The following is a 15409-nucleotide window of genomic DNA, read 5'->3' on the forward strand; positions in this document are numbered from 1 at the left end:
GATTCCAGATGCAGCTGAGTCGCTCTAGAGCAGGCAGAGCTGTATTCCTCTGGGATTGAGAAAAGAATCGTTTCTGTTCAGGTAGCCAAAGAGAAAATGAGTTTCCCCTTGTCATGAGGAAATCGAAGGTGATTCTGACTCTGAGTGACCTCTGAACTATGGCTTCATTTCAGTGGCATCTGAGAAACTCAGGTCCAGGCTTCCCAGGGCTCTGTTCTTTCAACTGAGAGAGGAACAGGTAGAGAGAAGGGGAGGCGGGGACAGAAAGGGCGAAGGGCTGAAGACCTAAAGCAGCCAGGAGGCTCATCTTCTTTTCCTGACTTACCCTAAAGAAGGGTGTAGAAGGAAAATATATTCCTTACCTTGTGTCAGGATGGGAGTGTGCGTGTGAGTGTGTGATTGTGAGGATGGGTGTGTGGAGAGGGGAGTCTGTGAGGGAAGTGGGTGTGGCTGCGTGTGAGAGGCTGTATGTGTGCTTGTGGGGAGTGTAGAAGGTGGGTGTGGATGTGTGGGAGGCGTGTGGGGAGAAGATTGAGTATAGGGGTGTGCAGATGTGGGTAGGTATATGGGGATGGGGGAGAGCGTGGGGAGGGGAGTGGGCCTGGGTCATCACACTGAGGGCAGATGCATAAAATCACACAGGTCTAAGCACTGTTAACAAGGTCTTCTTCCCTGGAAATGTGTAAGTTTATTTTCCAATCATTCACTCATTTATTTTCCCATTGTCAACACTGACATACAGGGAGAAAAAAAAAAATATTGAAATCTCTGAGGGACTTACAATCTTGTTGAAGAAGGTAAGACACAGATGAGTTCAGCAACAATAGTGAACCCCATGCCGAGCGCCAGGCACCGTTCTGAGCACTTTGTGTGTACCATCTGGTGGCCTGCTCACAATGACCCTACATGATCTGTCCTATAATGACTCCCACCTCACAGAGACTTGTTGTAACTGGTCCAAGGTCACACAGCTTGTGAGTGGGGCTGGAATTCTCATGCATGCAGTCTGGCTCCTGAAAATGTGCTCTTAAGTGTCACATCAAGTCTATACCATCTGTTCCCAGCTGACCTACAGGGCTAGGCTACGTCCCTTGTAAAGGACTGGCTGCCAGGGAGAAATCACCCCCTGAGAGGCTTGGTGCTCTAGCATGTGTGAATGCTTAACCCGTTACCCTAGGTCCACTGCTGTCTGGGCCCAATCTCTTGCCCCATTCCTCTCCCTACAGCTCTTACCCTTTTCTACTTCTCACCCCAAGATTAGGCAGAGAGAGGGGTATAGAGAGGAGACCAGTGTAAATTTAAGGGCTCATCTGCCCTCTGCCCATCAGCTTACCCACCAGATCGGTTATATTTTTCACCCCAGAGTCCTCCGTCCTGCTGATCCTGGGAGGCTGTGCCCACGACGGCCACCTCGACTCTAAGCCACCTCCACCATCAGGGTTAGACTCTGGGGTAGGTCTGGCCCAAGTCTACTAGCCTGAGAGACCAGGAATTTCCTGGGGAATAACCCAACCCCAGGGAACCAAATGGAGGCCCATGCAGAGTAAGGCCCGCTGTCTCTCCTCAACTTTGCCCCAGCCTGTGAGCCACCGCCCCTGCCCTCCGCCCATGCCCTTGTGCCTGGATCCTGGGGAAAGTGGCTGGCGAGGACAAACCGGAAGAGCAGATTCATTCAAGCCCTCCCAAGCCATCGGAGGTCAGAGCATGGTGATGCCCCTTAATAACAGGTGACAAAAACAGGATGAAGAACTCCTCCTGTGGGTGTTCTTTACATCCCCGCAGGGCTTAGGTGTGCCGAGGGCATCAGCAGAGGCTGGGGGACACAGTGACAGCTGCAAAAACGCCAGTGCCAGAGGCGGCAGGGCCAGCGGTGTGTGTGGCAAGAGGGCAGCATGCAGATGTCGTCTGGCGACAGACTGGGCCCATCGCTCACACAGGAGTCACTATCTGGGAGCTCTCAGAGACAGAGACATTTTGGTAGGGGGAGCAGTTTGAAAGGGAACGGGGTCACACACTAGTGAGCGTTGGAGTGAGAGTATGCTGACTGTATGTTATCATTTCTGGCAGTTAAAAGCCCTCATTTATAAATGCACCAAAAGCCTGTGTTCCTGCCTGAGGGCGGGTGGAGGTTTTAGCAGTACAGTACAAATGTTGGCCATCATCTCTTCTAAAAGGAACAATTCGTGCTTGCTTCGGCAGCACATATACTAAAACTGGAACGATACAGAGAAGATTAGCATGGCCCTGTGCAAGGATGACACGCAAATTCGTGAAGCGTTCCATAATTTTATATATGTATATGTACAGCTGATTCACTTTGTTATACAGCAGAAACTAACACACCACTGTAAAGCAATTATACTCCAATAAAGATGTTAAAATAAAATAAAAAGAACACTTCAACAGAGAGCCCCGGCTGAAAGAGCCGAGGGACATTCCTCAGCCGTATTTGTCCCACCCCTGGTGTTCAGTACAGCCGGGAGGTCATCTGAGCCAACTCAGGCCAGCCACCGACCTACGACCTATGGTCCAGCCCCAAAAGGGAGCCAGGCCGATCATATTCCCACCTCAGGAATCTGAACCAAGAACGCTGAGATGCGCAGGCAGTTAGCAGAGGGGCTGGGGGCCACGGGAATGCGTTGGAAGGTCCCACGTGGCGGAGTTGGAGATGCCGTGGGAGGGGGAGAAGCCAGGAGGAGGCAGGCAGAGACTTGGGTAGGAGAAGGTGTGCAGCTAGAAGTGAGGCTCTAGAGAAGGCGGTGAGAAAGGCAGCGACAGAGGTGGACACCACGACCCACAGAACCCCCAGGGCCCCTCAGTCTCAGCTCCAGCCCTGACTCCCTTTCTCCTGAGGGGCTCTCTGTTCCATGGAACCAGGAATCCCGAGTGTCTGATGGCCAGGGTGACCTCCCTGCAGGATGCTGGGGGCGTCTGGGTTGAAGGAGACCTGATGTTCAGTCCACAGTGGCTTTGCAGATTACAGCCAGGACATTGAAGGACGGTGTGAGCAAGGAGCAGAGTGGACGTGATGATCAGCTGCCTCCCGACCACATCTGAGGTGAAGCAAGAGCAAGTTGACTTTGAAAGCCTTCACATAACTACATTGTGCCTCAGGCAGGCAGGGAAAACGGTGGAGTGGTTATTTCCCCGGATCCGGCAGCTAGAGTGCCTCAAATCCCAGCTGCTTTTTCTAACTGTGAGAACCTGGGCGTAAATGTACTCTTCTAAGTCTCAGTTTCCACATCTGTAAAATGGGCATCAAACAGACCCTCCTCCCTCAGGTTGTTGGGGGTCTCACGGGGTTTGCCTGGAAAACAACATACTTGGTCTCTCCTTTAGATGCTATAATTATGTGCGTAAACTCCTCCATGAAGGGCAAGAGGTGGATTAAAGGCTGAGGACTCTTTCCCTGTAGAATTTTCTACCTGCAGTGACCAGCGTGGGCTTGTCCAATGACAGGAGCACACCCCTTCTCTTTGTCTCCCCTCAGGGCCTCTGTGGGGAAAGAGGCTTTCAGAGTCACTCTGGCCGCAGACAGGCTTTACTTCGCCAGGCTTATTAATAGGAGCGTGTCCATTTCTGTTTTAAAAAAGTTATTTAATATGAGCTTCCAGGTGGGTGGTCAAATTGCTTTTATTGTCTTCCTCTCAGGAGGGTTCAAGAACTCTCACATTTTTCCGTTTTATTTATAGCAGAACAGTCATAACAGGAAGATCCACTGCTATGTGTGACTTCCTGAGTCAGGAATGCCCAGGCCGTCTGAGGGGGTCTCACAGTCAGGCGCCAGCTCCACCCACCGTCCACCCCCCCTCCCCTTTTATAGTGTCCCTGGCAGACAGTCATCTGCCAGACATAGGGGCCTCCTGGCTCCAATGAGAGGGGCCTGCCCAAGGGAGGGGCACTGGACTTGGAGAGCAAGAACCTTGGCCTAGAACAAGGCCCCACCGCCTGCATAGCTCAGGCTCTAAATACTAAAGTTCTAAATACTTTAAGAGGGTCTCTGCCTAGAACAAGGGCCTTGTAACAAAAAGTCCCTTCCGCGACCTCAAATTCCACACCCCCCCACACGCACCATTACTTGCCCTCCTTGTATTTTTTACTCACCCCACTCCCAAACCCTATTTAGCCATTACACCCTCAGGAACCCTCCATCCACTATGGACACACGCTCCCTTTATCTCCAGATCCTCGTTAGAAGGCTCTCATCATCTTTTGTTTTAACAGAAGTCTTCACTTTCTATGTAGCCCTTCAGGAGAGAGTTGCTCACCCTCTCAGGCCCATACCCTGCACCTCGGAAGTAGAAGTGGTGGCTGGATTGTCCTGGCTTTCCTCTGTCACTTCCACACCATTGCTTGGCCAGACTCATAGCTTTCTTTGAGCCTCATGCCATCCAACATCTCTCCTCCCCAATACTGAAAACTGTCCGATGCTCATTCACTGAATCATTCATGGCCTGGCTCTCAGTATTCCTGTCCTGCTCAAGTCCTGTGTCACCCTAAGAGATTTCAGTGCCCAGGCAGACAACTGACTGGACTGTTACTTCCTTGATCTCTTTAACTCCAAGGGACTTCACCTCTCCTCTGCTTCAGCCACCACTCCCAGACCCCACCCTTGATCTTGTCATGACCCAGGACTGTGCCATCTGGATTCTAGTAACCTCCTTTATGGTTGCATTCTCCCACTCTTTTGGCTATCTCAAGACTTCATACCCATGATACCTGCACTCTGACCTCCAAGAGACCCCAGCTCTTTGTTCCTTCCATTTCCTTCGGTCTATCAGTCTCCCCAGCTGGAAGTCCAGACTTGATAGGTGATCATGTGAACTGCACTCACACCAGTACCACCAGTTTCCTTGCATGCTATCCTGCCATGCCTTCCTGCCCCAACAAATTCCAGTTATTTTCTTCCAGTCTCCGTGGAGACCGTTCAAGTCCAGCTCTTCAACCTGTGCCTGGGACTTCCCCTGCTGATTCCTCTGTTACAACCTCTCCTCTCTGCTTCAACACTCTCACTCCTCTGATATTTTCCTCTTGTCCTATAAATCTGTCCAGTCTATTCCATCTGACAAGAACTCTCCTAAGTCCCTTTCTATCATCCTCCAATCTGAGCTCCCCCCACGATAATCTATTCACGTGTCCCCTCTTTCTCTTACACATTCCCCAACCCACTGCACTCTGGCTTCTGTCCTAACCATTCCATGGAAACTGCTTTCCCTAAAGTCATTGTTCTAGGTACTATTACTGTGGAATAAAGTACAAATTACCCCAAAATGTAGTGGCATAAAACAACCATTTTATTATGCTTGTGCATTCTGAGGGTCTGGAAGTCAGATTGGTCACAAAGTATCACTTGTCTCTGCTCCATGATGGTGACCAGAGACCTATACACGCCTCTCTATGTGGTTTGGCTTCCTCACAGCATGGTGGCCTCAGGGTAGCCTGGCTTCTTACATGGCATGCCCTAGTGTTCCAGGAAATGAGGTGGAAGAAGCATCGCTTTTTATGATTCAGAAATTGTGACTTTTATAGCCTCAGAAGTCCCATAGCACAACTTCCACCATGATCGCAAATCAGAGTGGCCACAAGCCCTCCCAGAATCAAGGGGAGATAGTATAGACCCCATCTCTCAATGGGACAGAGGCAAGGTCACATTGTAGAAGAGCATATGGGATGGGAAATATTGTTATGGTCATCTCTGAATGATACAATCTGCAACAGTCTTCAATGATCTTCCAATGACCGATTCCAAAGGATGTTAATATCTTGATCGCTGCTGTATTTGTTATTGCTGATCATTTCCTGCTTTGTGAAACTGTCTACATCCATCCATCTGGGTTACCACAGCCTTCCTATTCTAGACAGACCTCTGTCTATATCTTCCCCTTCATGAGACTATTCCCTAAGTGTCTATTCTCAGCCCACAGCTTATCTCACTCTTTGGCTTCTCTCCCATGGCTTCGGTTACCATCTACATGCCATTAACTCCCAAAAGTATCCCACCACAGACCTTGCAAGCATTGGACTATATACCCATCAGCCTGGTTGATGTGTTCATAAATACCTCAATTTTGGCGTCTCCAAAGTTGACCTCACCATCTTCTACTTTAAACCGTCTCCTCCTCTGGTATTGTTTCTCTCTTTTAGGAATACCCAGTTGTCCAAACTTTGACTCTTCCTTTTCCCTCACGTTTCACATCTAATTACTTACCAAGTCATGCTCTTTTTGTCTCTTAAATCATTCTACAAATTTTGTTGTCATTTTACAGATGAAAAGATTGAGAATCAGAGAGGTTATTATTTCCCAAGGTAAAACAGCTAGCATCTATTTCGTCTTTCATGTGTTAATCAAACACTTATTGAGTACAACTAAGTTCTAGGAAGTGGAATAAAAAGAAGTTATGACATGGTCCCTGGTCATTTTCATGGAAGAGATTGGCAAGTAAGCAGTAGATTACTATAATGTGTGATAAATGCTGTGATTCTGGGAAACATTGGGTACAACAGGGGCAGTGAGTCCAACTGGGGGTGGGAGAAGTGAAGGTGGGGGCTGTATTAGTCATCTATTGCTGTGTAACAAATTACACCAAACTTCAGCTGCTTAAAACAGCAAACATGTATTAGATCAACGTTTCTGTGGGTCAGAAATCTGGGTACTGCTTAGTTGGTACCTCTGGCTCAAGGTCTCACAAGGCTGCAATCAAGGTGTCATCTGGGACGGCAGTCATCTCAATGCTTGACTTGGGGAGGATTCATTATGAATCAATACCTCACTCACCCGGCTGTTGGCAGGCCTCAGGTCCTCACTGGCTGTTGGCCAAACACATCAGTTTCTTGCTACGTGGGCCTCTTCCTAGGGCTACTCACAACAAGGCACCTGACTTCCTTGAGCAAGGGTTCTGAGAGAAAAAGAGTGAGAATAAGGCAAGAGGAGAGGGAGCCCAAGATGGAAGCCATGGTCTTTTTGTAACCTAGTCTTATAAGTGATATCCCATCACTTTTGTCATATTCTATTTCTTAGAAGTGAATCACTGGGTGTAGCCCACACTCAAGGGAAGGGATTGCACAGGGCATGAAGACCAGGAGGAGGGGATCACTGGGGAACATCTCAGAGACGGTCTATCACAAGGGTCAGGTGATACCTGAACTAGACTTGGAAGGAGTTAGATAGGTGAAGAGCTATGTAAGACCGTTCTAGGCAGAGAATGCTATATGTGAAATAACCTGGAAGTGAGGGAGAGAGAGCTCCTGGAGTTGGAGGAATTACATGTTCAGGAAGGTTGGAGTGGAGGCTGCCATCCATATGGAGATTAGAATGCAAGCTGATGTTGAGATCTGTTTGATGACCAATTCTGTCATCCAATGGATCGCCTGTGCCTCCCAACTTAGTGTCAAATCCTTGCTTAATATGCTATTGTCCACTCTATGATTTAACCAAGTTTTAAATAGTTAATCAACATTGAATATTTCACATACACAACAAAGCTTCATTATATAAAAAGATAAAGAAATTGAACTTGCAATCTCTTTTTTCTTTACAAAACCTCAAAGATGCTCAGAATGATATTCCAGTAGAACACATTTATAAATCATTACAAATGTGAAAAACATGACTAGTATTTCCAGTTATCAGTGGGTAAAGATGACTTGACACTCTGGAATGTATTTATTTAATTTTTAAATAAAATTTTACATTGACGTATAACACACACAGAAAAGCGCATAAAGTACAATTCAATGAATTTTCACAAAGTAAAATATCACCCAGAGTGAAAAAAAAAACCCATATCACCCTCCCCCCAAGATATCCATTGTGCTACCTCCTAGTCGCTCTCTCCTTTCCAAAGATATCCACTACCCTGATTTCTCTCATCAGAGCAGTTTTTCCTGTGTTTGAACTTTATTAAATGGAATCATATATTCTGTGCTCTGTTCTTGGTGCTCATTATTCGTTTTTGTGAAATTCATTCATGTTGTTTAAATGTAGCAGGGATTGGTTCATCCTCACTGCTGTATAGTATTACATTGCAGTGCTAAAACACAGTTTATTTCTCCATTCTGTACTGGATATAAATTTAGACTGTTTCTAGTTTGGGGAAATTAAGAATAGTAGTGTTATAACCATTCATGATTATGCCCCATGTTGTACATATGTACACATTTTTATTTGGTCTATGCCTAGGAGTGGACTTACTGGGTCATCAGTAGATTCAGACAGTTTTCTAAGGTGGTTTTTACCAGCTTACACTCCAGGAGCAATGTTTATGTGTTCCATTTGCTCTATATTCTTGCCAACACTTTGTATTATTGATATTAACCTTTTTACTATAAGTTATTCTGAAGTGTGTACAGTGAGACCTTATTGAGGTCTAATTTACATTTCTCAAATAACTAGTGATATTGAGCATTTTTTCATATGGTTGACCTTTGAATGTCTTCTATCATGAAGTGTTTGCTTAAACTTTTGCTCATTTCTCTATTGGATTTTTTTTCGTATTGCTTTGCAGACATTCCTTATATATTGTACTAATTTCCTTGGAGAGCCATAACAAAGTACCGTCAACTGGGTGGCTTAAACACCAGAAATGTATTGCCTCACAATTCTGGGGCCTAGAAGTCTGAGATCAAGGTGTTGGCAGAGTTGGTTTCTGATGAGGGCTAGGAGAAAAAGTCTGTTTCACAATTTTCTCCTAGCCTCTGGTGGTTTGCTGGCAATCTTTCTTATTCCTTGGCTTGTAAATCTCTGACTTCATCTTCACATGGTATTCTCCCACTGTACGTGTCTCCATAACCAAATTTCCCCTTTTATAAGGACACCAGTCATACTGGAGTAGGGACTCACCCTACTCCAATATGACTTCATCTTAACTAATTACATCTGCAATGACCCTATTTCCAAATAAAGTCACATTCTAGGGTGCCAGGGGTTAAGACTTCAACATATGAATTTGAGGGAGAGGGACACAGTTCAACTGATAACGTTGTTTGAACATTAGTCTCCTAGTCTGTGGTTTGCTGTCACTCTCTTAGTAGTATTGTGGTAGGTTAAAGGTGACTATAAATTCTTTTTCACTCTCCCATTGAGAATTGGTGTTTATTACTCCCTCCCTCTGAATCTAGGCTTGCCCTGTGACTGCTTAATCAATAAGACATGTTGAAAGCAATGCTGCATCAGTTCTGGTCCTGGCTTTTGAGAGCTTGGGCAGCTTCTACTTCTTGCCTCTTTGGAAGACTTGCTCTTGAAACACCAGTCTGTGAGAAGTCCGAGCCATATGGAGAGGCCGTGTGGAGGTACTCCTAAGTCAGCAGCCCTAGCAGAGCTCCCAATCAATAACCACCATTGATGAACCAGTCATGTAAAAGAGCCATCTTGGATGTTCCATCTCAGATGAGCTTTAGATGACTCAACCCCAACCAGCATCTGCCCAGCTAAGCCAGCCGACCCTCACCTTCATAAGAGGGAATAAAATGATTGCTGTTTGTGTCAAGAAGTTTTTTTTTTTTTGGCTGCACCATGAGGCATGGGGGATCTTAGTTCCCCCACCAGGGATGGAACCCGTGCCCCCTGCAGTGGAAGCGTGGAGTCCTAACCACTGGACCGCCAGGGAATTCCCATTGTGTCAATAAGTTTTGATGAACGGAAGTTGTTAATTTTAATGTATTCCAAGTTTATCAATACTTTTCTTTAGGTTTAGTGCCTTGTTTAAGACCAATTGGCCTCCTTCTAGGACATGAGTCTTCTCTATGTTATATTCTAGAAGCTTATTGATTATCTTTCACACTTTAATCTACATTATCTAAATGATTTTTGTGTATGATATAATGTAGTGGGGACATATTCCTTTTGAATTTAATAATAATAGTAACTTTTTTGTATTTAAAATTGTGTGGTATAAAACACCAACATAGTAGTAATTTAACCTCACAGGTAAGCAAGAGAAAACTTGACATCTCCATAATTATTTTACCTATCTGCTAACCTATCACTCCCCAAATAGGTCTGAAGACAATGGAGATTTAGTTACTTATTCATTCATAAAACATTTCTTGAGAAATTTACATTTATATGTGCCAGATTCTGAACTAGATGCTGAATATAGGCCTCTCTTCATGTAATTACAATCTTGTGGGAGAATGGGCAATAACACGTAATTTAAATTGTGCTGAGTGTTACGAGAAAAGCAGAGATGCTACTGGAGACCAGGAACTCCTAACTTAGTCCAGCGGGAGGTTGGGGTACATCAGAGAGATTCCTTACAGAAGTGATGCTTGAGACTCATACTAATTATCTAGACAAAGAATTCTAGAATTCTAGAAAATTCCAGGCATACTAATTATCTAGACAAAGAATTCTAGAATTCTAGAAAATTCCAGGCAGAAGAAAACACAGCATGTGCAGAGAACTCCAGGCAGGGAATAACCCAGCATGTTAGAGATAATAAAGGAGTCTCACGTGGCTAGAGAAGTGAGGGTGAGGCAGACACAAAATGAAGCTGGAGAGGTAGGAAGGGGCTAGACTTGTAAGCCTTCTTAAAGGAATCCAGATTTTATCCCAGGAGCAATGGGATGCCTTTCAGAGGGTTTAAGCAGGGGAGTGGCATGATCAGATTTGTGTTTTTTGAACATCACTAAGGCTGCCTTGTAATACAAGATAGATGTTAGGCTGCAGGCCTGCAAGGTAGATGTTACTCCACAGACTTGCAGACCTTGTAATAGTCCAGCTGCGAGGCCGAAGAAAGAGCCTGGAGACAACGACAGAGACATTAACTGTATATTGGATAGGGAATCTTACGAGTCCAAAGTGAAGTCCTGGAGTGACACCTCACCATGTACAACAGACAGTGGCAGGACCCAGCAGCAGTCTTCTAGAGGGGAGAGGATGGAATCTACCAGTTATAGGGGGTGTTGACGTCAGGTTGGCTCATCAATTACTGGGGAAACCAGCAGCTGGGACGGAGGTCAAGCGCCATAGGCCGTTACTGATTAAGCCCTATGATTAAGAGGATTGAATAGTCATGTGAGTAGGGTATAGGTGAAGCAGGGACTAGACAGCAGGGGATGTACAGAGAGCAAGACAACAGCCATCTTGAGGGCCCTGACCATACAGTAGAACATGAGCAGTGTCTGACACAGGCTTCAAAATGCCACGGTGGTCCCAAGGATGGAGAAATCCCATTGTTGGGGCAACAGGAAGGCCTTTATGGAGAAGGTACAGTTGCATGGCAGAATTATTTGGACATGAGAAGACAGAGTGTGCGTGTGTGTGTGTGTGTGTGTGAGCGTGCGTGTTGGGAGGCAGAGGAGAAAGAGTCCAGGTATAGGCAGTGGCCTGCGCTCAGTCATAGGCTAGATAAGTGTGGGACATGTTTGGAGAATGGTTAAGTGTCCAGTCTGGCTGGAAGATAATGGGGGATAAACCTGGAGGGATAGGTAGCGGATATGAAGGGCCCAGAAGGCATACATGGATACCTATATGTACAGCCATTCCTCATAATGTGTGGATTCTGTATTTGCGAATTCACTTACTTGCTAAAATTTATCTGTAACCCCAAATCAATACTTGCAGCAAGTTTGTTGTCATTTGTGGATATGTGCAAAATTTTTACCAAAATTTTGAGTCAACTGGTGTGCACATTCCCAGCTGAGGTTGCAAGGTGACCCTCTGCTTTCGTATTTCAGCCTCATGCTGTAAACAAGCGTCCTTTTTGTGGTCTATTTGGTGGCACTTTTTTGCATTTTCACACTTTTTGCAGGTGATTTCACTGTTTAAGACAGCCCCAAAGCATACTGCTGAAGTACTACCAGTGTTCCTAAGCACAAGAAGGCTGTTTTTTGGAGAAAATATGTGTGTTAGATAACCTTTGTTCAGGTGTGAGTTATGGCACGGTTGGCCATTAGTTCAATGTTAATGAATCAATGATACATATTAAAAATATAATGTGTGTATATATATATATTTTTTTTTCTTTAAACAAAAACATAAAACAAAGCTATGTATTGATCAGTTGATGAAAATGTGCCAAAAGGCTTATAGGCACCTAATCCTGTATTTTCCCTGGGAGCAATGGTTCAATATTAGCAATTTCAGTGTTTGCTGCCACTTTATAAAACTTCCTGGAATAATGAGCATTGACTGTACCTATGCACACATTTGCGCCCTGGGAGCCAGTTATTAAACACTACCAACACACCATTGATTGGTGTGTCCTTTCTTGAAGCAGGATCTGAGTGACCCATCTCCACACTGGCTGTAATTTCTAGGCCCCCAGTTAGAGAAGATTCAGTCTTTGGAGTCACCAAGACCTGTGTTTGAACCCACCTCCCCAATTTACTAGCTGTGTGCCCTCAGGCAAGTGACACTGTGCCTCCCCATCCCTGAAAGGAGAATAAGAGCCATTTCACAGATTTTATTGTCCCAATGAGATCATGTATGTAAAATCCTCAACCCAGTGCCTGGCACATACATGGCAGACGGTGAATAACTGTTAATCCTCCTACACTCTACCCCAAATTCCAAGAAAAGGTGGGGGTAAGGAGGCACTCCATTCTCTGTCTGCTGCTCAGTTCCTTGATTATGCAGCTCCAGGCTCCAGCAGTGTGGTGCAGTCATTCTAAATTGGATTTACAGACTCACTCTGTCTGAAAGGCCCAGGCTGAGTCTTGCAGTGGAGATGCCCAAACCTAAGATTCTAGAAGACCTGCTGTCTGCAAAGGGTTCTCTCTTCTCAGGACCGCCCAAGGGTCCACTTTCCAGTCTAATTCTTGTTACTTTCCTGTCATGACAGGAAAAATAGGCAATGCTCTAGCCCGTGTCTCTGAGTCCATGCATTCTGGTTTTGTGAGGGGCAAGGGGGTGGGTGTATTTGCTTAGTTTGTTTTTCATCCTGTTTCTCAATACACTAATCTGGGATTCAGAAGCCCCAGCTGCCCCAATTCAGACCTTGTTTTCTCTGACTCAGCTTTACCCTCAAGACAGAGCTTCACCTCTGAGTCATCAGGCTGAGCTTTCGAGGACAGCAGTCTGGCACTCCTACTCCATCCTCCCAGGAAAGGTGCTCTGCCTCCACACCCCAGTGCCAGCCCCATGCCTAACCTGGCTCACAATGCCTAGAAACCAAGAAACAAAATCTTAATGAGATCAGAGGATGCAGAGAGAAAAGTCTTCAGGATCAGGAATCAGAATGCCTAGCTTTCAGTTCCAGCTCTAGCAATTACCTTGTGCAACCTTGAGTTAGTTAGGGAAACCTCCTGAATAGGGTGTCCTCTTCCATAAAATGGAAATAGTAATCCATGCTGGGTCCATCCTGTAGGGGCAATGGGAGGCCCAAATGAAATAGTGTGAAGTACCCAAAACTCAAGGGCACAAACCCCTGCTCCATGGGCTGGGTCTGTTCCATAAACTAATTTCATTTGGCTTGAACAATATTGACCTATATATCAAGTGCTTAGCATTTTAAAAATGAGCTGTCAACAAATTGGGAAACTTCACTTAGAGATCTGGATTTACAGCTTCTCTTGAAAAATGGGTCAATCTGGTCATATTAACTTGTTGCCCTGAATGGCGAAAATTGGCGAGAGCTGGGTAGCAGCAGCCCCTTCACTTGGGCAGGAGCCTAGAGCGGCCCTCAAGTGCACCACAGTCCCCACCGCTCCCTATTATTTGCAATACCGAGGCCAAGACTCTGCGCCATTTATTGTGGCTCTAGGGCCATTGATCTGCTTCTAATGGTGCCCTAGAGGAAGTAAATCATTATAACAACCATGTTTCCATCAAAATGGGAAAAAGAAAGTCTCAGAAGTGTCCCTTGCCCCAAATTATCTCCCCTCTTCACAGTTTCAGTGTCAAAAATGAAACCCCTTTGGTTAGGTTTTACCTGGCACCAATGGACCCTCTGAAAGGTGCGCATAGTGGCTCAGAGCTGGGGTCTGGAGTCCCGCAGGTTCCATACATTCTACCCCTCCCATGCCTGTTTGACCCCATCCGTAAAATGGGGCGGTACCAGCTCTTTTCTCCTAAGTTTATTGTGCACGGTATGGCACTCAGTGAGCAGGTCATTCAAGGTTAGTGACTGAAATGCAAATATTGTGAACTGTTAAAAGGCGTTGTGGGAGATGAAAGTGTGAAGTGAAAGACTTAGTGGGGCTAAAGCAATGGTGGGAAGCAAAAAAGCAAAAGGAAAAGGAAATGACTTAGGAGAGAGAAAAGGTCGGTTACATCCGTCCCTACCCTGCATCCACCTCTGCAATGACAAAATCCCCGGGGCGATGTACATCCCCTCACGGCACTCGGACTCCGTTACCCAGCCTGGGTTCTAGTCCTGGCTTGGGCAAATCATTACCTTGTGTGATGATGTCTTCCCATCCGTAAGAGGACAGAAATGCCTCAACAGTTAGTTACTGTTGTAGTAAGGATGAACTAAGGTAAATGCATATGAAGGCACTTTGGAAATCTGAAAAGCGCTACACACAGGTTAGGAGTTTTCTTTTTTCAAAAAGTTTTTCTTCCAAACTCCATCCAAAAGCTTTTTGAGTTTATCAAGTCTAAGACCCTCCCCTCGGTTTCGCAATGCCGCCCCTTCCTACACTCCAAAGCCCGCGCCGCGTCAGGAGTCTTTTTTTCCCCTGGCGAAGGCGGGGACTCGGGTGGTGCTGGCAGCCGGCGACGCCGGGCGCAGCTTCGGCCGCCCGCGCCTCGCCAGTCCCGCAGCGGCCGCGGTGGGTGTGCCCCGCTGGGTGTGCGCCCCGGGCTCAGGCCGAGCCCGCCGGCGAGAGGGCGCCCGAGGCGGTGCGCGCCCCGGACGACGAGGGTGCGCCAGCCTGGTGGAGCGTGCCCGGGACGGGGACGGTGCACCCGGAGGCTGCGTGCGCCCCGAAGTCCGAGGCACAGCCGGCGCCCCCCGCCGGCCTCCCGCGTCTCTCCAAGGTAAGGCGCTCCGCCACCCCGGCCCTGCCCGCACCGGCCCGGCGCGACCCGGGTCTTGGCCCCGGCGCTCGGCCCCTCTCCTCTGCCTCCGCCACCCGCCTCGCCCCCTCCCCGCGCCGCATCCCCGGCTCCCCTAAAGCAGAGGCTGCGGCAGCTTGGGCCGACTTGGCGCCCCCCGCCCCCCACCGGGGTCCGAGACCGCGCGGGGAGGGGGCTGCCCAAGGGCGGGCGCCACTCGCCTTCCGCCCCACCCGCTCCCCGCGCCCTAGTGCCGGGGACGGAGGAGTTTGGGGAGCGGGGAGGCCGCGTTGTCCTTGCGGCTCGGATGGTGCAGCCCCCGCCCAGAGCCTCCGAGCCCGGCGCTGCGGTCCGGGATGCAGCTTGCGGGACTGGGGCACCCTGCCGCCGGCTCCCAGGACTACCAAGAATCGAGCTCTTAGTCTCCCTTCTTCCACAAAAGCCGGCCCCCGATTCCTACTCGGGTACCCC

At 47.3% G+C, this 15409-nt stretch overlaps 1 protein-coding gene across 4 annotated transcripts in view; it reads left to right on the forward strand.

Annotated features, from left to right (window-relative positions):
* The first annotated feature begins 14632 nt into the window (after window positions 1-14632).
* The window catches only part of KANK4 (KN motif and ankyrin repeat domains 4), a 68874-nt gene continuing 68097 nt past the window's right edge, over window positions 14633-15409 (forward strand). For all 4 annotated transcript variants that reach the window (XM_082416443.1, XM_082416441.1, XM_082416442.1 and 1 more), the window contains exon 1: window positions 14633-14920. The gene's annotated coding sequence lies outside the window, so the exon portion shown is untranslated. The remainder of the gene's footprint in view (window positions 14921-15409) is intronic.

The sequence above is a fragment of the Balaenoptera physalus genome (genome assembly GCF_965194825.1).
Source record: "Balaenoptera physalus genome assembly, chromosome: 1".
NCBI lineage: Eukaryota > Metazoa > Chordata > Mammalia > Artiodactyla > Balaenopteridae > Balaenoptera > Balaenoptera physalus.